General features: G+C 43.2%; 1 protein-coding gene and 1 long non-coding RNA gene across 3 annotated transcripts in view; both read right to left on the bottom strand.

The window, feature by feature from the left end:
- Positions 1 to 25037, bottom strand: part of LOC126210060 (alpha-actinin, sarcomeric) — a 488112-nt gene that overhangs the window by 232583 nt on the left and 230492 nt on the right. The gene's annotated exons all lie outside the window — the stretch shown is intronic.
- The window catches only part of LOC126210063 (uncharacterized), a 193728-nt gene that overhangs the window by 108539 nt on the left and 60152 nt on the right, over positions 1 to 25037 (bottom strand). Inside the window, exon 2 of the long non-coding RNA XR_007540602.1 lies at positions 22948 to 22996. This is a non-coding gene — a long non-coding RNA (uncharacterized LOC126210063). The remainder of the gene's footprint in view (positions 1 to 22947; positions 22997 to 25037) is intronic.

Raw genomic sequence — 25037 nt, 5'->3', positions numbered from 1 at the left:
GGTAAAGTTATACGTTGAAGTTTCTGTTGGTAGCGCCGAGCGCCGATTACGTCAGAATTTCCCCTCACAGGTCTCCTACCTCCGCAAAGACAAAGTGTGTTCTTCATTTTCAGTAACTGTTTTTGAAGAATGCCAATGTGAAGAAATAGGAAACTAGATGCGTTAAAACTGGTTTTTGACGCAAAAGGTGTGCTATTTCTTCACGACGGAAATCTTGTTATTCCATTTTTAACATCGCCTCTCCCCAGTGCAATCTGACTACTACCTTTGTGCCACCTGTATTTGCTTCACACAGCCAAAGAGAAAGAACGGACGTGACGAAAGCTCGAAAAGTAGTACGACTCCTACAATTTCCAAAGAATAGCTTCAATTATTTACCGAAATATGCGAAAAAAAATATAAAAAATTTGGGCATTCGGTATTGCCATTTCAATATCGATACATACAGATATTTTTGGTGAAAATGTCGATATATTATTATTTTATTAACAGCCCTATCCCGGACAGCGTATGAGCCACCCATCTACTATGACAAGGTGAATCCAAACACGGGTATATTTGGTTAGGTGCCAGACAACAGCTTTTGCGTGCGATGCCAGTACCGGCTGAGACAATCCCCGGAGCGGTGCCACCAAAGGCGCCTCGCTTAGCTCCAAAGTAAACAAACTTTACAAGCCACTCGCCGGCCGACCTGTTCCAAGGACAAAACAACACGCAGGCCTGCCAACGTGCGTCATAGCGCACGGGAGCCCACAGCCCGTTATCTCTACCGTTACGGCAATCACGAAACGGCTCATCTAAGATTTACTAAATCCGCTGTCACGGCAACTTCCCAGTTGTTTACACACTCAGACTAACCTTCGGATTGATTACAGCCGTCACCTACTTCTCCTTGGAAGCCCATTCCAGTTAACTGCTGTGCGGAAAAAAAAAAAAAAAAACTGCGCCAAATGTATTTAACTCTTTTTTGTGTGAGCGCGATTTCACGCCTATCGAGAACACTGACGAATTCAACACGAAATCTCTGGTATCAGCGAGTTTGGTTTCCGGAGGACAGTAGGAACACGCGAAGCAATACTGGCCCTACGACTGATTTTAGATGATAGCTAGCAAAAATGCAAACCTCCGTTTATAGCGTTCGCACATTTAAAGAAACTTTTCGACAGTATTGGGTGGAATACTCTCTTTGAGCCTCTGGAAGTAAGAGGAGTAAAGTACGGGGAGCGAAACGCTTTCTGCGACTTTTACAGGAACAAGACTGCAGTTTTAAATGACAAAGAATGTGAAAGGGAAGCGGTGGTCGGTAAGGGAACGAGAAAGGTTTACTCAACGTGTACTTCAGCAAACGGTAGAGGAATCCAAGGAGAAATCTGGAAAGTGAAGTTCCGGGAGACGAAATAAAATCTTTGAGGTTTGGGGATGACGTTGCAATTCTGTCAGACACAGCTAAGGACTTGGAAGAGCACTTGAACGGCATGCACAAAGTCTTGAAAGGAGTATACAAGATGAACATATAAAAAGGATATCTGAATGTAGTCGAATGAAATCAGATGGTACTGACAGAATTTGATTAGGAAACGAGACACTGGAACTAGTAGATGAGTTTTGCTATTTGGGCAGCAAAATAACTGATGATGACCGAAATATACAGCATATAAAATGAACACTGTCAATGGCGAGAAAAGCTTTTTTGAAGAAGAGAATTTTGTTAACATCGAATATAGATTTAAGTGTTAGGAAATATTTTTTGAAAGTTTTTGTATTGATTGTAGCAATGTATGGAAGTGGACCACGGACGATGAATACTTTAGATAAGAAGAGAGTAGAGGCTTTTGAAATGTGCTGTAGAAGAATGCTGGAGATTATATGGATAGATCATGTAACAAATGAAGTGGTACTGAACAGAATTGGGGAGAAATTTGTGGGACGACGTGAGTAGAAAAAGGGATGGATTGGTAGATCACATTCTGAGGCATCAAGGGATCATCAATTTAATACTGGAGGGAAGCGTGGGTGGTAAAAATCGCAGACGGAGAACAAGAGATGAATACAGTAAGCAGATTCAGATGGACGTAGCTTACCGTAATTATTCTGAGATTAAGAGACTCACACGAAATAGAATGGCATGGAGAACTGTATCAAACCAGTCTCTGGACTGAAGACGAAACAACGACAACAGTTTTCTGAAAATAGATAATAAGATCAACAACAACAAAAGTAAGTGAAGGGTAATGGAGTGTACTCGGATCAAATCACGCGATGCTGAGGGAACTACATTAAGAAATGAGACAGTAAAATTAGTAGAATAGTTTCGCTACTTAGACAGCAAAACAACTGAAGATGGCCGAGGAATCTGAAAAAGAGCAATTTGTTAATATCTAATGTAAATTTAAATGTTAGCAAGTTTTCACTGTAGGTATTTGTCTGGACTGCAGCATTGTATGGACGTTAAATGTGAACGATAAGCAGCTCAGATGGTATGACTAGACGAAACTACAATCGTCCCGCCAGAACATTGTGTTCTTTGATTGCTCTTGGAGATGGTTCGCTTGAACTACAGCATACGAAATATTTGTTCGATTTACTTAACTTGATACAACTGCATCCACATGGATACTCTACAAATTACACTTAAGTGCCTAGCAGAGGGTTCATCGAACCATCTTCACAATAATTCTCTGTTATCCCAATCTCAAATAGCGCGCGGAAAAAACTCTTGTACCTTCCTGTGCGAGCTCCGATTTTCCTTATTTTATTATGATGAGCGTTTCTCCGAAAGTATGTCGGCGTCAACAAAATATGGCCAACGGGCTTGCCGCAGTGGTAGCACCGGTTCCCGTCAGATCACCGAAGTTAAGCGCTGCCGGGCTGGGCTACCACTTGGTTGGGTGACCATCCGGTCTGCCGAATGCTGTTGGCAAGAAGGGTGCACTCAACCCTTGTGAGGCAAACTGAGGTGCTACTTGACTGAGAAGTAGCGGCTCTGGTCTCGTAAACTGAGATACGGTCGGGAGAGCAGTGTGCTGACCACATGCCCCTCCGTATCCGCATCCAGTGACACCTGTGGTTGAGGTTGACACGGCGGCCGGTCGGAATCGTTGGGCCTTCATCGCCTGTTCAGTTTGAGTTCAGCTAGTCAACAAAATATTTTCGCATTCGGAGGAGAAAGTTGGTGATAGAAATTTCGTGAGACGATTCCACCACAACGAAAAATGGCTTTGTTTTAATAATGTCCACCCCAAATTCCGTGCCATGTCCGTGACACTCTCCCCCCATTTCTCGATAATACAAAACGTAGTGCTCTTTTTTGAACTTTCTCGATGTACTCCGTCAATCCTATCTGGTAAGGATCCCACGCCGCGCAGCAATATTCCAGCAGAGGACGGACGGACAAGCGTTGAGTAAGCTGTCTCTTTAGTTAATCAGTTTCATCTTCTAAGCATTCTGTTAATAAATCGTAGTCTTTGTTTCGCCTTCCCAACAAGATTTTCTGTGTTCTTTCCAATTTTAATTGTTCGCAATTGTAATTACTAAGTATTTAGTTGAATTTACGGCCTTTAGATTTGACTCACTTATCGCATAATCGAAATTTAACGGATTCCTTTTAGCACTAATGGGGAAGACCTCGCACTTTCTATCAGAGTCAACTGCCAATTTTCGCACCATACAGATAACGTTTCCAACTGGTTTTGCAATTTGGTTTCAACTTCTGATGACTTTATTAGAGAATAAGCAACAGCATCATCCTTAACCAACTTAAGAGGGCTGCTCAGAATATCTCCCAAATCAATTAGGTAGATCAGGAACACCAGAAGGCTTCTAACACTTCCTTGGGGAAAGACAAATATTAGTTCTGGTTAACAGCATGGCTTTCAGTCAGTTACTACGAACTGTGACCTTTCTAATAGGAAATCACGAATCCAGTCACAAAACTGCGATCATTTGCAAAGGGAGTGCTTGACAATTTACAACTGTTGGCTGTTATGCCCTTATTAACGGATTCTTCTCTTGGAGTAGACTGTTCAACATTTACAAAAGTAATGTCCATGTAAGTCTTGAACAACACTTGTCCTACTCGATGATCAGTCATTTGGATTAGGCCACGAAAGAGGCAGAGCGCTTCCATGCTCGGCCCTATATTGACCTCCGTGTGAGTGCACTGCTATGCTGAAAGAGAGAGCTTGTTTTCTTCAGTCTCCCACTCGTGAGACATCGCTAATGTCTTTGGTACCAAAGAGCGTTGCTGACTTAGGTGCGGCACTGCGATCTCTGGACGATACCACATCAGAAAAAAAGAGACTAGAATCTCTGGAAATGTATGTTAAAGAACAGTGTTGAAGGTTTGATGGGTAGACGGAATAACAAATGAGGAGGTACGGAGTCGAACTGAGCTTGACTACAAGAAAGTGTCGTTAGATAGGGCACATTTTGAGACATGATTAGTCAGTTCGGTAATGGGAGGACTTTTAGTGTAAGAACTGTAAAGGGAGGCCGAGCCTTAAGTACAGTAAGCAGGTTGTAGAACTGAAAACAACAACAAGCTGCTGTCTATTTTTATACGTCACCGGGTAACCACGGCATTCAAAGCGGACAGAGAAAGAGCATCAGGCGTGCAGCTTTCTCGCGGCCCGCAGTGGCCGCGGCTGTCGCCTGAGAGCGGTGGAGCGTGGAGCGGAGAGAGACAGGACAGGGCAGCTTTCTGGCCGTGGGCAGACGGTGGCACACTTCCGCCGCGCACGGGTACACCGCGGACCCGCGGAGTACCCAAACCGCGGGGTAATTGCGAGACACTGCACTCAAAGCCACAGCTGGAATCAGGTCAGCTTGGGCCGACAAGCGAGCAGTAACACGGAGGCGGAAAAATAAAGATGCAGGAAGGTGATAATTGTTTGTACCAGTAGCCATAGAGGTTCAACTACTAGAGTTCAGATTAAGAGGAGCCTAAAGTATTTATTGGTCATCAAATCCTCAGGGTCCAATGATGAACTGCTTACCAGAGATGCTGATGTGTACATGTTACTTCGAGGGGGACATTCAATAACTAATACAACGCATTTTTTCTCGTCCAATTTCAGTTGAAAAAAAGCGGAATTTGTGTGTGGGGCATCGTGGAATATTCCCTGTAGATTCATGAAGTTCCGATGGGTGAGGTCGCTATACTTAGCCTTCAAAATGGCGTCTGTAATAGGTGCGTTCCAAGCATTGAGCTGTCATTGAATTTCTTCTGGCGGAAAATCAGAGCACCGCAGTTATTCACAGGCGCTTGCAGAATGTGTACGAAGACCTGGCAGTGCACAAAAGCAAGGCGAGTCATTGGACGAGGCGTCTGTCATCATCATAACGAGGACGCGCAAACTGGTACAATCTCCCACCTGCAGACCTCTGCACAATTCTACGTCTACTGCTATAATGGAACCAGTGGGACGCTCTCATTCAAGGTGACTGACAGATCACCATCAAACACCTTGCCGCACAACTGGACGTCCCCAATTGGTAGTGACGACACATTTGACCAACAGTTGGGATACTTTAAGGTGAGTGCACGCTCATCCACCCGATAGACCAGAGCAGGGAAAGAATAGTAAAAAAAAGGGGGGGAAAGCATACGAAAAAAGGGGGGAAGCATAGTTAAAAATGAAAGAAGGGGGGAACAAAAAGGAAAGAAGGGGGGAGCAAAAAAGAAAGAAGGGGGGGAACAAAAAAGAAAGAAGGGGGGAAAGAAAAAAGAAAGAAGGGGGGAAAGAAAAAAGAAAGAAGGGGGGAAAGAAAAAGAAAGCAGGGGGGAAAGAAAAAGAAAGCAGGGGGGAAAGAAAAAGAAAGCAGGGGGGAAAGAAAAAGAAAGCAGGGGGGAAAGAAAAAGAAAGCAGGGGGGAAAGAAAAAGAAAGCAGGGGGGAAAGAAAAAGAAAGCAGGGGGGAAAGAAAAAGAAAGCAGGGGGGAAAGAAAAAGAAAGCAGGGGGGAAAGAAAAAGAAAGCAGGGGGGAAAGAAAAAGAAAGCAGGGGGGAAAGAAAAAGAAAGCAGGGGGGAAAGAAAAAGAAAGCAGGGGGGAAAGAAAAAGAAAGCAGGGGGGAAAGAAAAAGAAAGCAGGGGGGAAAGAAAAAGAAAGCAGGGGGGAAAGAAAAAGAAAGCAGGGGGGAAAGAAAAAGAAAGCAGGGGGCTTAGGGACAAAAAGGATGGGGGCATAGGGAAAAAAATGGAGGGGGATAGAAAAAATGGAAGGTGGATAGGAAAAATGGAAGGGGGGACAGGAAAAATGGAAGGGGGGACAGGAAAAATGGAAGGGGGGACAGGAAAAATGGAAGGGGGGACAGGAAAAATGGAAGGGGGGACAGGAAAAATGGAAGGGGGGACAGGAAAAATGGAAGGGGGATAGGAAAAATGGAAGGGGGATAGGAAAAATGGAAGGGGGATAGGAAAAATGGAAGGGGGATAGGAAAAATGGAAGGGGGATAGGAAAAAAGGAAGGGGGATAGGAAAAAAGGAAGGGGGAGAGGACAAAAATGAAGGGGATAGGACAAAAAGGAAGGGGGATAGGACAAAAAGGAAGGGGGATAGGAAAAAGGAAGGGGGATAGGAAAAAGGAAGGGGGATAGGAAAAAGGAAGGGGGATAGGAAAAAGGAAGGGGGATAGGAAAAAGGAAGGGGGATAGGAAAAAGGAAGGGGGATAGGAAAAAGGAAGGGGGATAGGAAAAAGAAAAGGAAAGAAAAAAGAAATGAAAGGATGAACAGTGAAATAACTGAAGAAGGGGTAAAAATGAAGGTGATGGGAAAAAGGACGAATTAAGATACTGAAAGAACGGAAGACATGGAAATATCTGAGATGTAAATGGCTAAATCAAGGATGATGACAAGAAAATACGACAGCCCTCAAACTAATTGAAGAAACACCGTAACTGGTGAAACACTCAATGAAGGAGGAAGCATTCAAGCGTTCGTCCGCGAACTCCAAACAATGACTGCACAGAAAAATGTGTGTCTTAAATATATGATTCCCTACGGCCATTATATAGCCTGATGAAGAGACTTTCCATCTCGAAATATGTTGCATCATACGAAACATATGTAAAATCATTGTCCTGTTGGGTCTATGCTGTCCTTGAGAACAAGAAGCAAACACCAACAAAATTGAAACTGGTGGTAGTTACTGCACAACGTATTTATTGTTAATATATAAAATATCTCATTTCCCCCATAAGCACGCGCGCGCGCGCACACACACACACACACACACACACACACACACACACACACACACACAACGGGCGCCTTCCTTTTCCAGTCACGAACCGACAGTGTATTCCAATTGCTTATAGTTATAGCAAAATTTTACTAGTAAATAATATATGTGACATTTTTGAACATGTAACAGCTAAGACGGAAGTTTTCAGGTTACCTAACGGTACCTCCGTAGGACTAAGGAAATCTCCACGTATTTTCGAAACAGTCCAGCAGTAATCTGTTTTTAATGCCACAGTGGCGAGGCACACACTCCTGAAAACCGACGGAAAACTGTGGCAGAGGAGTAACTTGCTATTGAGGCAGAGGAGTGCTACTGACGTGTACCTCAGTTCAATCACTCATTCCGGCAAGTCATTCAGTGGCCGGAAGAGCTGGAACTTATTATGTACACTCGCCACACCACCATCTCGTCACGACTCATTTATGACAAGACTCTAAATACTGCACTCACACTGGAAATCTAAATTAGGTTCATTGGCAGGATATTGGGGAAAAAACAACCAGTCTTCAAAAGAGACTGCGTGCGTCTCATCTTAGAAAAGTGCTTGTGTGTGGAGTATCAATTCCAAATGCGACAAGTAAGGGATACTGCACGTACACAAAGAAGGGCAGCACCGACGGTCAAATGTCACGGAAATGTTTAATACCTGAGCTGGCAAACATTTGAAGAAAGACGCCAACTATCCAGAGAAAATCTACTTACAAAGTTTCAAGAGTCAGAGTTAATCGTGATGAATCTAGAAATATACAAGTAGCTGCATGGAGATCGCAAAGACAAGACTATGCTAATAACTGCGCGCATAGAACCATTTAAGTTAAGCACTTTTCCTCCTGCGCTCTATACGCAAATGGTACCGAAGAAAACCTAATACGTGGTACACAGGGAGAAAACTATAAATATATACAACGAACAACAGTCGTGCAGAGCAAGTATAGACGACAAAGTTGATACGGGACACTTTGGGCCAATCAAGTAAGGAAACAAACCGCCCTACAAACGCCACCTAAGCTACAATATTCGCCTTCTTACGACAACGACTTGGTCAGGTTTTTAGAGTTTCTGATTTCGTTAACATTGGTACTTTAAAGTTACGTTTGAGGGTAATAAAAAAACCAATGCTAATTGTGTTTACAATTCGATCTAAACGTAACTTTTACAAGCACAGTATATTACGGGGCCACAGAAATAAAACAATTTGTTAATTTTACGCAATTAAAATTCACAATATAGAGGTAATACACAAACGTCAATTTCACATTCATTTGTGTGGCAATACTGTTCGTAGTTGCTTTACAATTTCTAAGTTTATTATTGTTCCGTCGGTACAACTTCCGAAAAAAAAAGCGTGTTTTTATCACCAGACGCGTTTTGCTTTATTGAAGTAAAACGTCATCAGTGGTCTGCAATTAAAGATATTTACAATCTGATTTGTTTTCTACATCGAAAAACAGTTCGTTCTGTCTAGTTTTTCGGCTATATCACAAAATGCGCTCTTGCTCATTTCACTTCTTGATCCTTACCTTTTTCTTTTAAACTCACTCGCAATCCCACTATCATGCACTTACTGTCCACTCATCTGCTTCAAAAAAGTTTTAACTTCGTACCACTCCATCTGCCTTACACAGTATATAAATACACACAAACATAATTAAGTGTAACACACATAAAATGAACTACAAAGAGAGAAGAAATATAGATCAAAGAAAAACTGCTGACAACAAGATACCTGCTTAGAAGTACACAAACAAACAAAAATGTATAGCTCTGCAAAGCAGCGTAGACCAAATTTGTCAGTGACTAACGACGAAAGAAACCAAGAAAGTGCTAGCAAAGAGCATTTCCTGATGTAAGCAAAAGCCAAGCAGAAAGTATCCTAAGTAAAAACTAATAATTTGTTAACGAACTGCTTTTCGATCTAAACACAAATCAAACTGTAAACACAGTATTCTTAGTTACAGACCACTGATGATGCTTTACTTCAATAAAGCTAAACACGTCTGGTGAGAAAAATACAAATTTTCTTGTAGTTTTAACGAGGAAACAAAAATACTCTCAATTAGTTTTACAATTTGTAAATGGCAGGAAAATGTGTCCAATATTCAAGGACGACAGTAGCGGTAAAAAGTAATGGGTTTCAAATGGCTGGGCCGCTGGCGTTACAAGAACACGAGAGGATATTCAAAGCCCGCGGTGCGCTACAGTTTAGGTGGCTTCCGCAAGCCAGCTAGCGGTTGTTTTCTAGTTACCGCAAGCTTCCAATATCAAATTTTTCGTCTCGACTTACTCTGCACCACTTTAGTTCGTAGCCAACAGTTGTCGTTTACACCGCGTACGGGAGAAGTATACTCTGCTATGCACTTCACCGTGTTTCGCACTGTACGGATACAGATAACGGAACTTTTTTTTTTGGTTCATTGTGCGACATGCTATACTTAAGAAAAATTAACGACACCCGCAGGAATGTTGTAAAGTTTCTGCGTAAGGCTGCTACTGCCTTCAAATGACTAATGCAGGAAATATCGAAGCAAGCTATAGTCCGTTTAAAATTACTTGATAATTGACGTCTGTCGCTTGCCGCTGCGAGTGTTGCCACATCGGCTACGACTACCGCACGGTTTTAAGCGACACACTAAAACGGCGGATCACTTCACAAACGTTGTGGATGAGTAGCGCGGAACAATGTTGGAAGCCGCCGACGCGAGGCACGATAGAAATGGCATATGCTGGGTCGGCGGCTGGTTTGAAATGACCAATGACAGAAATGCAGCATACGGCCAGTCTTGTAGCCCTGAATTTGAACTCTTGTCCTAACCTAACCACAACCTCGTGTCGTGAACTGCACAGTCGGACACTGAAGTCTACATTCACCCTGAAAGTAACACTTGAAGTCTAAATCAATCAAGAAACTATTATGTATTCACTTTCTGTGACATAAACAGACATGTTAGGAACTGAAAAACAACATACATATACTGCATAATTAATAATAATTCCATATACTGACATCTTGAGCATACAAATGAAACATCTGTCAGGTACAAAAGTAAACATACACGGTGAAGTTCTTCACTTTCAGGCCCAATTTAAAATTCTTCTGCTTCGATCACAGCTTCCAAACGTCAAGGCATAGATTCTCCAGTTTTTTGTGTACGCAAGTGTAAAGTTAATCCACTCTACCACTAAAGCATCTTTGCTTTTGACGCTGTTTTGTTTTATCCTACGCTTTAGCTCTCCCCAAAGAATACACAGTATCTATTTTGCAGATGATATAGTAGTACTTACTGACTCAGTAAAGGAAATGGAGTTTATGTTGCTAAAATTTGCCAAAATCCTAGGAGAATTTAATCTAAAAATAAATAAGAATAAAACAAAAACTATGGTAGTAGGGAAGACGAAAGAAAATGGTAAAGTTAATATTAAACTAGAAGATGATCTAGAGCATGTTGAGAACTTCTGTTATTTGGGGAGCACAATCACTGACGGCGAAGAAGAATAGCCTCAGCAAAGCAAGCTTTCCGAAATAAAAGGAATTTACTGACAGACAATCATATAAGCCTACAAAGTAGGAAAAAGTCTGCCAAAACTTTTATCTGGAGTGTCTTAACATTCGGATGTGAAGCGTGGACTCTGGGAAAGGCAGAGACAAAGAGACTGGAAGCAATGGAAATGTGGATATGGAGATTAATGACGAAAACAAGCTGGGGAGATAGAAAAAGTAATGAACAGGTCTTAAGAGAAGTGAATGAGAACAGTACGCTGCTAAATTGTATAGGAAGAAGAATATCAAAAATAATAGGGCACATAATGAGACGTAACCAGTTCCTAAAGATTGTATTTGAAGGAAAAGTTTCAGGGAAAAAACCAAGAGGCAGGGCAAGAGCAACGTATTTTAATAACATCAAAGAAGATATGGGAATAAAATCGTATGAAGAATTGATGGCAATGGAGAGAGGGACGTGGCTAAACCGACAAGGCGTAGCCTTTAGTGTATGATGATGTTGCTTAGCTTGTAGGGTAGGCAACTTTCAGAGATCGTAGTATGGGTCAAATCAAGAAGAAAATGTCCAGTAAATATTGGATCTAAAATACATAGCTTAAGAGCTATGACCACTCGTTCAGTAAACAGGTGTGTTTTACAGCGGCGAAGATGAACACGCGCTCACCGTCTTAAAGTACGTATTTTCAGTCCATGTTTACTGGACATCCCCCCCCCCCCCTTTTGGTTCACACTATCACCTCTGAAAGCTCTCTAAGCTACCATGGTAGCAAGAACAGTCACGGTACGTGTATCCGAATGGCAGACACATTAGAACGATTTTCGCTTTTAACTTTCGACTAGGTCGTTTATGTGCAACGATCCCTTACCTCAGACTGATAAATTTACACTTCACAATTATCCCCGGAAGTTTGTTCCATCATCATTGAGTCACCCTGTATATCAAGGAAGTGTGTGTGTGTGTGTGTGTGTGTGTGTGTGTGGCGCGATACTTGGGGAAATCCACCTGTTTGAGCAGCTGTATGCTTGTAGAACCCGTTCCTCCTGACCTTGGACTTGCCGCGTTCTTGGAAAACGCCGCTTGAGTATGTCGAGAAATCTATTCAACTCAACTCACTCCGCAGAATGTGTACTATCCCACCTCCTGGCACATTAGTGCACCGTAAATTCCCATGGTTTTACGTAAGAAGAAAGAAAGTCACCCTCTATGTAGCAGTTTAGTACTAACGTAAATAATAATCACTCGGAAGTTGTGGCTTTTCTTAATTACCGTGCATGGTGAAAAAAACTGGAGAGAAATTTCGCCTTATGCAAGACATCTTGTTATAGTTTTGTTCTTACTCAAACATCTTTCACCACTTCACGTTATTTTTATTCTCTCATGCGCTGTTACAAACTTGTTCAGAAATATAACATCTTGAACGACTAGAGATAGGACGTTCATATTCACATGACATGTACATTAGTATGTTCTGCAGAAATGATTAGCGTTTGAACCATTTCGGCCCGTCGGTTCAAGGTCAACATCGATATCGTGGCGCAATACCACCTAACGGTAAAATGGGCCTGCGACTCCCTTCGTCGCTACAAACCGAAGGTAATGGATCAGTGCGACTTGAACAGACGTGCAGGACGCCACAGAGAGAGTATGCGCGAACCGTACCGTCAAATTAGTGACTTTGAAACAGAGCTCGTTGTAAGCATGAAAGAATGTGATGCAACCATCCGGGATATTGCTGCGTATGTGGGGCGAAGTGCATCAGTAGTGCAACGGATGTGTGCAGAATGGTTCACGGAAGGCCGTAGAACGCGACGAGATGGGTCAGGTCAAACCACCCACGAAGCTCGACACCTCAGCCGAATGGCATTGTACGACAGATCTGCATCCTCCTCGGCTCTGGCGCAACAGGGGAACACTTTAACACATCGTACTGCAAGAGAGCTTCTGTGAACATTGGAATGTAGGAGACGGGATACTGGCGGAAGTAAAGCTATGGGGACGGGTCGTGAGTCGTGCTTGGGGAATTCAGTTGGTAGAGCACTTGCCCGCGAAAGGCAAAGGTCCCGAGTTCGAGTCTCGGTCCGGCACACAGTTTTAATCTACCAGGAAGTTTATCAGCGTACACTCCGCTGCAGAGTGAAAATCTCATTCTATTATTGTTTTTGTTTGTTTGTAGGTGCAGGTCTGCAAGCTTGGGACACAATGAGATCAGCACGCCATAGAACCGTAGCACGTCGCTAGGTGCCCCGAAACAAAATGGCGCAGCCGACACATAAGTGGAGTATCTGTCGTGCGGTAAATTTTTTTCGACGGCTGCGAAAAACTTGCCGACGTATCACGGCAATCCAGAAGACTAAAGAAGTCAATTTTCCGAGGTGACGCAAATTTCGGATAACCCCCTCCCTCCGTCCTGTTTCTTCGACGTCGAAGTCGAACAACAGAGCTGGTAAGTTGAATCCCTGCTTTGCACCTTCCGCAAAACGATCAATTTTCCTTAGCCTTCCAGGTCTCGTTCACGGGTCCCGATTCAAAATCAATCGTCGCGACGTCCATATCGAGCCAAGTTCCCAAAGCCCCGCGACCACACAGCTGTGGTGACATCACTGAGCGCCCCCTTCCCTGACCACGGCACCCCTCATAGCCCTTCACTGTGCAGTCGATGCAGAACGTTATCGATTGTCGCCGAGGTCGTCCAGGCGGCTCTTGTGGCCCATGCATGCTGCGCACAACACACACACACACACACACACACACACACACACACACACACGAGAGCGACACACTCTCTGTGCTGAGTCAGGACGTGATAGTTTGCCGCTGCGCTTCTGAGTAAGCGCGCCAGAAATAGGCTACGCAACGACAGCCCACTTCACGGAAACGAGAGATATGCGAAGACAGCGAACGGGCCGAATCTGTCCGGTGAAGGCAACCGTTGCGCGCAGAGCTCGCTGAGTGAAACAATAGCCGCCGTCACGTAGAGCTTCCCCACGAAGCAGAAGCTAGATAAAAATAAGTTTCTTGGAACTAATGTTCCGCTTGCTGCGTGTCACTAGCGTGTCTTAATGGCAGTGTCATCGTCATTTTAATGGTTGTCCGCTGACATTTTCCATTGGGGGAGGGGTGTGTGTGTGTGAGGCGCAAATTCTAAAATTGCCAGTTGTGGTGTAACTGATCCGATGAATCATGTAAACGTTTTATTCCCCACAAACTAAATTGGACTGAAGTACACAAAACGTACTGTACCTCGAACGACTGATAGTTACCAATTTAATATTGATTACGTTTATACCTAAACGGTAACCGCGTCTCAAAAGTATACGCAAAGTACATCCTTTTATGTTACTGATATGAATGGGGGCTTTTTGATCCAACGATCTTCACATTATGAAATTCAAGGTGTTCAACGAGTAATGTAATGAAGATATAAAATATTCACAAAACATGTTTTCACAACTCATAATTTTAGGTTGAAACTGAAAATTAAAAATCCGGAACGAAAAATAAGTCAGAACGATTGAGAAACGAATGTAAATCAGCAAAAATGAGAAGAAAAAAAACACATTACTGCTCTTCGAAATGGAGAAAAACAAAATAAACTTAAAAAAGTGGCTCATTCATCTTTGATGCCATTTGAACCACTGTTTACTTACAAAACTTCACGTCTTATCACGTTAATGGACTTTAATGTTACTTTTGTGCTTTCTATTTTTATATTGACTGGCCTAACAGAAGTTGAGCGAAATGTGTTTTGAATGCTACATTTCCTTGGTTGTTTAGGTACATTTTATTAGGGCTTGGTACAGAATAGGTGACAAGAGGTAATCTAAGCGAATGTTACATTTTATTAGGCTATATCAACAACTTGAACTTAAGGGTACAACGTTACATATCCCTCACTATCAAAATGTTCGTCGATATATAGTAAGTAAATATCCAACGCTGAATTAACTATTGTAGTGTGGTCAAACGTTTATATAATTTCATAAGGGCAGGAACATTATTTTAGCATAGATAAATGTTACTTATCTTGCTACGACTTATCGACAGCTACGGCTGTCTCGTTGTCTTGGGTGTAGGTTCCTGTTCATGCTTTCCAGTTAATATATCCAAGGTTGTTTTTGTATCAGTAAAAGTCGCTGTAATGTTGCATTTTGGCAGCATCAGAATTTACTCATGAAGTCTTCATACTTCCTACAACACCATTTTTAAGTAAATGCATTGTGCAACATTTCAACACAATTCACAGAAATTGATAGTTACACTGACAAATCTCGACAACTCATGCCGCATTTGGCGCCTAAAATTTCTGTAAGTGTTGCGTACATAGCTTCCAGATTCTTCTAGATCTGCATGTAGTTAAAATGAATGTTATTTTGACTGTCTTAATCGCAATTACTTTTCAGGTATAATTTACATAGTGTTTTCCGGAAATAATTTTTACATAAAGATTTATGCTCCTAATAATAAATAATGAAGGTTACAAATTTTGACAATATAGGAACTATCAGATCTATGTTTTTGTATAATTGTTAACTGAATTATCGATAACAAAATATAAAAAGTTATAAAAAGTTAAAAACGAGAACAGAAATTTTGTTTACAAAGCTAATATTAGTTTCACTGTAAAGTGATTTTCTACTCATTTAAAATACGTTTTAATGGTTCACGATCGATATTGCTAAATGGATCGATATGAAAAATAAAATTATATTATTAGGAAAAAAGTGTTTTGTGATCGAATTATACAAAGTTATGTTCAGATGTGGAGCGCGAAATTGAAATTAAGAATAAAGTCAGGCCAACATTTATGCAGAATGGAGCATTTTTTCGTTCAGGATCACTAGGAAATATAAATACGCAAAACCATTTTTGCAATAAAAACTTTCTGGCAAACAAACTGTGTGCCGGACCGAGACTCGAACTCGGGACCTTTGCATTTCGCTTGCAAGTGCTCTACTTTAAAAAAAAAAAAAACTCATATTGTTCGTTTTCGTTCGTTGCATCTGCTCGGGGCGGACGTCGAAAGACACCCGTTTGAGTTCGTTGTTGATCCATTAACTCACTTTTTTTTTTATTACAGAGGGCAGCTAGCCCTCTGACCGAACACGCCGAGCGGCGTCATCTGAGCCACCCAAGCACAGCTCACGCCCCGTCCTCACAGCTTTACTTCCACCAGTATCTCATCTCCTACCTTCCAAATTTTACAGAACCTCTCCTGCAGTACGAGGTGTTAAACTGTTCCCCTGTTGCGCCAGAGTCGAGGAGGATGCAGATCTGTCGTAAATGCCATTCGGGTGAGGTGTCGACCTTCGTTGGGGGTGGGGGGTCTGGGTGGTGTGACCTGACCCATCTCATCGCGTTGTACGGCCTTCTGTGAACCATTCTGCACACACCCGTTGCACTACTAAAGCACTTCACGTCTGCTCAAGTCACACTGATCCATTACCGCAGGAGAACTTCTATGAAGTTTGGAAGGTAGGAGACGAGATACTGGCAGAAGTAAAGCTGTGAGGACGCGGCGTGAGTCGTGCTTGGGTAGCTCAGATGGTAGAGCACTTGCCTGCGAAAGGCAAAGGTCTCTAGTTCGAGTCTCGGTCCGGCACACAGATTTAATCTGCCATTAAGTTTCTTATCAGCGCACACTCCGCTGCAGAGTGAAAATCTCATTCTTGCATTTTTGCAATAGTTACTGCAGCTCACAGCTACCCAAACTTATGACGAATTCTTCAATATATTTAAATCTCCAATAGCATCGTGACTAGTTCGTAAACAAGTATGAAATCCTATACTTTGGGGAAAACATGGCGGACAGTTCATCACAAGTTATAGGAGTCTTAGTTTAGTCGTTTATGTCATTCAAGTACCTTGGAAGACAACCAACGGCCTTTTTCAGCGCCCATCCAGGTACGAAGAGACGAAGTCCGATGAAGACAGCTTGCAACACGGTTGCCTGCAAATGACTAGCAGGGCCAACCACCTCAGCAAACATCGAGAAAGGCAAATAAATCTACTAATTGCCTCGAATGAAAAACAGCCCACAGTTGCAGTAAATTATGTTTATTTTAAACCTTGACCATGGTTTAAAATAAACATAATTTACTGCAACTGGCCGGCCGTTGTGCCCGTGCGGTTCCAAGCCCTTCAGTTAAGAACCGCGTGATCGCTACGGTCGCAGGTTCGAATCCTGCTTCGGGCAAGGATGTGTGTGTTGTCCTTAGGTTAGTTAGGTTTAAGTAGTTCTAACTAAGTTCTAGGGGACTGATGACCGAGATCTTACGTCCCATAGTGCTCAGAGTAATTTGAACCATTTTACTGCAACTGTGGGCCGTTTTTCATTCGAGACAATTTTGTAACGGTTGCTGTTGTCGCTGCCATGATGAAAATAAATCTACTAGTATCAAAGGGTTACAGATTGCACAAAGAAAACGTACCATTGATGCCATACGGAAAAAAAAACATCTGCGCTGCACTTCTACCCGCGCCTGAGAGAACGGAAAACTATTATAAGGGTAAGAGAAGAGCGAAGCAATGAAATAATCCGCCGCCTTTAGGAGGGCATTTCAAGAATGAATGAAAGCAGGCGTGCCCCAGCAGACAGTGGTATGGGGCACGGCTAATTTGCGGAGGGAACACGAGACGCGGCGGCTCCCTCCCCTCGCGCGCCTTACTCTCCCCACCAGCCCCGCAGGACAGCGGTAATTACGGAGCGGTGCAGCCGGCTCGGGTTACATCACGGGAAGGCGCAACACAAACAGAAGACGGCGCAGAGCACCGGGTGCTTCGCTAGCGCTTCCTGAATGCACCACACAGCCGGCTCACTGGGTGCCTGTTCTCCGCTGCCACCGGCACGGCGTGCACCCGGGCCATTAAGGGAACTTAGAGAGCGACCCTAATTCTGCAGCCGTAGCGCCCACTGTGCCCTGCTGGTGGTAACCCACAATGTCACACTGCGACCTGTTCATTAACCTAAACACTGGCACTATTCAGCAATACGAGTCCACCCGTACGCACAATAAGAAAGTTTATCACACCCTGACGGCGCGTACATACCAGGTCAACGAAGGCCAAAGAACGATAGCTAACCGCTTCGTTGGCCAAGATTAGCTTCGCACATATGGGCGGCAAATAAGAGCCAACGACGCTTTTCGACTTTGTTGCGGTTCTGTCAGTTGGCGGTAACATCAAAGCGTTGACTGTCGGCATTGGAACGCCTCTCCCAGTGTGGACGCCGGGGTCGAATATTCGTTGGTTCAGTAGCGAATTGCTGTGTCTCTAGAATGGGTGTGATAGCAAGTTTTTCACGACAGCCGCAAGTCGCTCTTAGTATGTTTTATTGATCGGTCTTGCTCTTTAATTTAAAGAAGGACATCATCAGAAACTGTGGAATTTACAAAGAAAATTAGTTGGCTGTTACATTAAGGAGCGAAACCAACCAATAAGACTTACGGAGTACGACTTGTGGTTCTCCTGAAAAACTAAATTCCATCAGTCGCTGTTTCCCCTGCGGCAATGCCCGCTCTTGGTAAGGGCGTGTATTCATTGAGTTTAAAAATACTGTACTATAGAATGAAATATAGAGAGAACTTTGAAGCTGACAAGAGTTTTATCGTGAATGGGAATGTTTATGGGCCCCTACGAACTGCAAATGGTTGGCTCTAAGCACTATGGGACTTAACACCTGAGGTCATCAGTCCCCTAGACTTAGAACTACTTAAACCTAACTAACCTACGGACATCACATACATCCATGCCCGAGGCAGGATTCGAACCTGCGACCGTAGCAGCAGCGCGGTTTCGGAATGAAGCACCTCGAACCGCTCGGCCACAGCGGCCGGCCCCTACGATCTGCCATTATAAAAACAATCTGGAAAGACTAGACGCTTGGACGGGAGTAATTCGGCTGTTATCAAGCGATACGCACGATGTGAAAAAGCTATTGGTGTCTTTATCGACATTTTTTCGTCCTGGACGACTAAGAGAAGCAAAGAAAACTGGGAATGACTTAACTTTCTGCTGCAGGTGCAGCTCTCCTGAAAGAGGTGTCATCTTTCAAATTTTTAGGACCTACACAATTCAATAATTCGAAATCTGTAGCTTTCATTAGGAAAAAAATTATGAAATAGCCTTTATTACAATTCAGTCTTAACGTATACATTAAGTTTGACCAAGAGCCAACTACGATTCCACATGGCCGAATTGCCGCCAAGCACTTCGTTGGCCTAATGTGTTCAGGCACCTTTAAGGGAATGTGTCTACGTCAAGTTCACGACATCTACATACATTTCCTCACGCCACCATATGGTGCATGGCATAAGGTTACTACTACTAGTACTACTTTGCGAGTGGAACGGAATGAATTACTACTACTACTACTACTACTACTACTACTAGCAGTAGCAGTAGCACGAATTCATTCCGTTCCACTCGTAAAGGAAGCGACAGCTAGACCTCCGTAAGAGCCCTGATTTATTTTGTATTCACGGTCATTACGCTAGGCCGGCCGCGGTGGTCTAGCGGTTCTAGGCGCTCAGTCCGGAGCCGCGCGACTGCTACGGTCGCAGGTTCGAATCCTGCCTCGGGCATGGATGTGTGTGATGTCCTTAGGTTAGTTAGGTTTAAGTAGTTCTAAGTTCTAGGGGACTTATGACCTCAGCAGTTGAGTCCCATAGTGCTCAGAGCCATTTGAACCATTTTTTTCCATTACGCTAGATGCTATAATGGTGGCACAAGTGTCATTCTGCAGTCTGTCGCAAATTTCGTTTCCCTGAACTTCCGCTTAAGGAACGTCGTCTTCGTTCCTGATATTCCCATTTGAGATCAGGGAGCATCTCCGTCATACTCGCTTATTGATCCAACCCACCGGTAACAAATCTAGCAGCCCGCCCATGAGTTACTTCGATGTCTTACTTTAACACGACCTGGTAGGGATCCCAAAAACCACAGTAGCAGAAGTGTCTCCTTTATAGATGAACTACACTTTCCCAGAATTATCTCAATGACCCGATGTAGACCATTCACTTTCCTCCCACCCCACCTTGTGCGTTCGTTCCATTCCATATCGCTTTGCGATTGACGTGACTGTCAGTCAGCACACCACTGACACCGTATTCGAACAACGTAAAATTGGTTTTCGTCAAATGCTTTAGCAGAGCAAAAAACAAGAGAGTGTAAATTTCACAATGGATTTTCCCCCCAATTTTCATAGCCAAAGGGAAAGCGGAAAATGGACAAACAGGGTATCAAATAGCCCAGCAGACAAAGCAAAGGTTTCCGTCAAATAAGCATTTCGGAACGCCCCAAGAGGCCTACTAATTGTCTTGCATTTAATCTAGAAGACATCCTTGCCCGCTTATCCTGATTTAGGTCTTCAGTAATTTCTCTACTAAGACTCTGGGAGCCAAACTATTCAATTTCAAGCTCCATTTCGTAATTGAGAGCGAATGCATTAGCTGATGTATGACTTACGAAAGCGGTGTGAGAAAGCCGACAACAGATGTTAAAACGATTACCAATCCCGTGAGGAACTGCACTAACTCGGTAGTCATATAACTTGATTGGCTGCCACGACAGAAGATGGAGGGATTACCATTGGACCACGGTGCCAAAGTTTGTTAAGGCATAATTCAGATTTCGCTGATAATCATAAGATATATACTTTCAACAGTAAACTTTTAAGAACATTATAATAACGTAATGCAAAAGAATCAGTTCGTGTATCTCAGACAACCCACCAAAAGGCGCGATCGGCGACGTGATTCAGGCTGCCCATTTTAGTTCCAAGTCAGGGGCTTCACACGATAATCTTAAGAAAACGCAACTCTACGGATAATGCGGAGAGAGACAGAGTTCAGGAGATTATATATATATATATTATATAATGGTTGAAATGGCTCTAAGTACTATGCGACTTAACATCTGAGGTCATCAGTCCCCTAGACTTAGAACTACTTAAACCTAACTAACCTAAGAACATCACACACGTCCATGCCCGAGGCAGGATTCGAACCTGCGACCGTAGCAGCAGCGCGGTTCCTGACTGGAGTGCCTAGAACCGCTCGGTCTCATCGGTCGGCATATATTATGTTCCAGGATTAGCACTGTAAGTATTTGAACTACTTTACGTGTGACTTTGAAGGCGTCGTTTGTCGTAACTTTTGTGATTAGTTTATGGCTTTATCTGCCGGGGTTATTAATTAGGACCATTTGCATTCTAGTAAGTTTTGGACTGAATAGTCTAGATGACCGTTAGTCAATTCACTAGCAACTTTCTTTTAGCCTCTCCTCAAGAACAACGGATTCCCCACCCGAGTGCTACTCTTGTACAGTGTAATATTTCTGGCTTATTCAGCCATCATATTAGGCTCCAGGAAGCTATTCCCAGGGCAGTGGAGATGCAAGAAGCATAGAGACTGTGGTGTCACCGCCAGACACCACACTTGCTAGGTGGTAGCCTTTAAATCGGCCGCGGTCCGGTAGTATACGTCGGACCCGCGTGTCGCCACTGTCAGTGATTGCAGACCGAGCGCCGCCACACGGCAGGTCGAGAGAGACGGCCTAGCACTCGCCCCAGTTCTACAGCAGACTTTGCTAGCGATGCTATACTGACAAATACGCTCTCAATTGCCGAGACGATAGGTAGCATAGCCTTCAGCTACGTCATTTGCTACGACCTAGCAAGGCGCCATTACCAGTTTATATTGAGATTGTAATTAATGTATCATCAAGAGCGATGTTCTCCAATTATGGATTAAAGTTAAGTATTCAAGCAACTCCGTACTTTATTTAGTAGACTCAACTCCTTTAACTGTTCCAGACCTCACGCCAGCCTGCGTGAGCTTAAACGCGTGCATTTCGGCTTCCTTCAAACCCCGTGAATTGGCTCCTGCCAATTCACAACAGAGACGACGCAATGTGGGATGAGTTACCGGTGACAGATGTTAGATTGGGTACCATTCCCATGAGAAAGACCGCCTGCATGATGCTGCTGCTCTGTGATTGGCTGCTGTGTTCGGCGGTAGGGCGCCAAAACGTTAAACTTTAGTTGCTATTATTAATTAAACCTGTCATCCAAATTACTTCATTTTTTAAAATAAACATCTCTCAACAGCCAGCTATCAATCAGTCATTTCAAAATTATTAACATCAAAATATTACTAAAACGAAAGACTCACGATATTACTGCCGATGCACTTCGGTGGCGTTCTGGTCACGCCTTGCTGGCTTGGCACGCGAAGTGTCTCAGGGGATAGACATGTTGTCTGTTATAGCAGTATTTGTTTCATGCAATTTTATTTACTACAGTTCCGACCGTCGCTAGGTACAGACATGTTGTCTGTAATAGTAGTATTTGATTCATGTAATTTTATTCTCCAGTTCTGACGGTTCCAGTAGACGGACATGTTGTCTGTGGCAGGATGTATTTCATGTTATTTTAGACAGATATAATGACTGTGGAAAGATTTGTTCAATACGTTGTGATCAAGAATAGTTTCTCGTGTCTATATCAATAAAAACGCGAGTGGCATCCCAAATGAGTTATAGTTTATTCGTAGCAGCAGTTCCTTGCGAAGTTAATTTCAGCCTCAAGAAAAAGAATCCACGACCTGCGTGCTGTTTTCTGCACAGGGGACATCATCATAATGAAGACAGCAGGTTAGTGAAGTGTACAAGAACTTACGTATTCCACACAGGGCAGTGGAAACAACTAGGCACCTCACGTGTACTGCATGCACAGTACAAATGCGCTCAGTGACACGTCATCTGCAGTAATGCAGAGGAGGTAACGAAGGATGAAAGTATTAACACTATCTCACTTTTATTCCTTTTTCTTGCCGTAACAGGGACAAAAAAATCATTTGAAGACGTCATTTGCGCGGACAGTTTAAGATTTTCAGAGTTCTGCTGTGGTGTGACAACTACTCCAGTGCAAATGGCTAGTTTCGTGAAAGCTGTGGCAACACAGAGGAGAGGAATCCGGAAAGCATCTGCAATGAGCAAAGCACCCTTGTCACAGTCAGTTGCGAGCGTTCTACTACACAGGATTTTATCGCCGTACTGTGGACAGCGTATGTTCAGTCTCCTTCGCCATCGGAGCCTTTCGTCAGTCCCGACAGACCAGACGTTGATGGGGGCGACCACTTCAACGCTTCCTGACCCCTTAAAACGACTCATTTACCAAAAAATACTCGTAAAAAATCCCTGGTACTTACACACTGCGCGCTGTGACAGCACCTCAGTAGCAGACGTGCGGTCACTCACCTGCAATACAAACAAATGACGTGTTATATATCTTCACAACAAGCAGGAACCTTACAGGAAGGCAGAACAAATGTGTGAACGTTCTCAAGATAAGGTGTTATGAATATTCAATTAGCCTGCAAACGTGTAAAATATTCCGCTTTATTAAAACGATCTCACCCCCCCCCCCTCTCTCTCTCTCTCTCTCTCTCTCTCTCTCTCTCTCTCTCTCTCTCTCTCTCACACACACACACACACAAACACAAACACAAACACAAACACAAACACACACACACACACACACCCGCGCGCAAACTATTTCCTTCAGCACGTAAGGCACTAAGGATAGTAATATTGTTTTTATTTGCTACTTGCACCGTTGGCACGATAATCAGCGTCCCTCTCATAATAACGAAAGCCTGTTCGCACTAACAACTTATAAATTAGGTCTTTCATTCACGGTGCTACAGCCACATGTTAAATGAAATACAATCCCATTTTCCACCCTGTTTGTAGCCTCTGTCATGTATGCCACGATTAACTGAAGTCGGCCGTTTGCCATTTTCAAGCGTGTAGACCTGTTTGTTGTTGTGGTTTTCCGTCCAGATGCTGGTTTGATGCAGCTCTCCATGCTACTCTGTCCTGTGCAAACGTCATCATCTCCCAGTACCTACTGCAGCCTACATCCTTCTGAATCTGCTTAGTGTATTCATCTCTTGGTCTCCCTCTAAGATTTTTATTCTCCACACTGCCCCCCAATACTAAATTGGTGATCCCTTCATGCTTTAGAATATGTCCTACCAACCGATCCCTTCTTCAAGTTGCGCCACAAATTTCTCGTCTCTCCAATTCTATTCAATACCTCCTCATTAGTTATGTGATCTTCCCATCTAATCTGCAATATTCTTCTGCAGCACCACATTTCGAAAGCTTCTGTTCTCTTCTTGTCTAAACTATTTATCGTCCATGTTTCACTTCCATACATGGCTACACTCCATACAAATGCTTTAAGAAAAAAAGACTTCCTGACACTTAAATCTCTTTTTCAGAAACACTTTCCTTGCCATTGCCAGTCTATATTTTATATCCTCTCTACTTCGACCATCATCAGTTATTTTGCTCCCCAAATAGCAAAACTCCTTTACTACTTTAAGCGTCTCATTTCCTTATCTAATTCCCTCAGCATCACCTGATTTAATTCGATTACATTCCGTATTCTCCTCCTATATTGGTAAATTCACACAGTCACCATTTGTAGGTGTATACAAATGTACCGCTGTCATTTTAACACAGTACCACTGTATTAGCGAGCGAGGACATTCCATATTCGTCAACTCTTCAAAATAATTATATAGAAGCAAAGCTATTACAGGACTCAGTTCTTTGTCTGTGATATGAAGAAAGTTGCATGTATTAACACCACACCAAAACATTCTATTTTTACGCGTTGATGACACCTGCCTTGAACTGTTTATGAAACACTACGTATGTTCGAGTTACAGATTATTGTTGCAGTTTTTCTTGAATGTTTGCTAATAGAGAGGGCAGAGAGCAACCATGCAATCAAATGATCGTATGGTTTTATTGGTCGGGAGCCATCCGTCTGGGGTTTTTCGATACCCTGGTGCAAGTCTAAATTTGACGCCACTTCGGTAACTTGCAAGTCGAAAAGATGAGATTAAATGATTAGTACAACACGAACATCCAATCCCCCAGCGAAGAAAATCTCCGAACAGACAGTGAATCGAACCCGGGACTCTGTGATATAGAGGAAGCGGCGTTAACCACTAGACCACGAGCTGCAACTAGACGATAAATTGGGCTCCTGCGATGTGATTCGTACACGAGGATTACAGAGATGAAAATAAAATACAGAATGTGGAGCCGAGGATTCAAGAAAAAGTATACAGATAACAGAACAGTAAACACTGAAGCTTTATCTAATGGGAAGCAGCTACCTTATTACCACCGAAGGCCCCACAATCCCACAAGCAGTTCCCATTGTTTACGGGGGAGAAAGTGCGTGATGGCAACGAGTACCCAGGCATTGGCGAGACAGACA

The sequence above is a fragment of the Schistocerca nitens genome, chromosome 10 (genome assembly GCF_023898315.1).
Source record: "Schistocerca nitens isolate TAMUIC-IGC-003100 chromosome 10, iqSchNite1.1, whole genome shotgun sequence".
NCBI classification, from domain to species: Eukaryota; Metazoa; Arthropoda; class Insecta; order Orthoptera; family Acrididae; genus Schistocerca; species Schistocerca nitens.
This window is presented reverse-complemented; position numbering and strand designations above follow the sequence as displayed.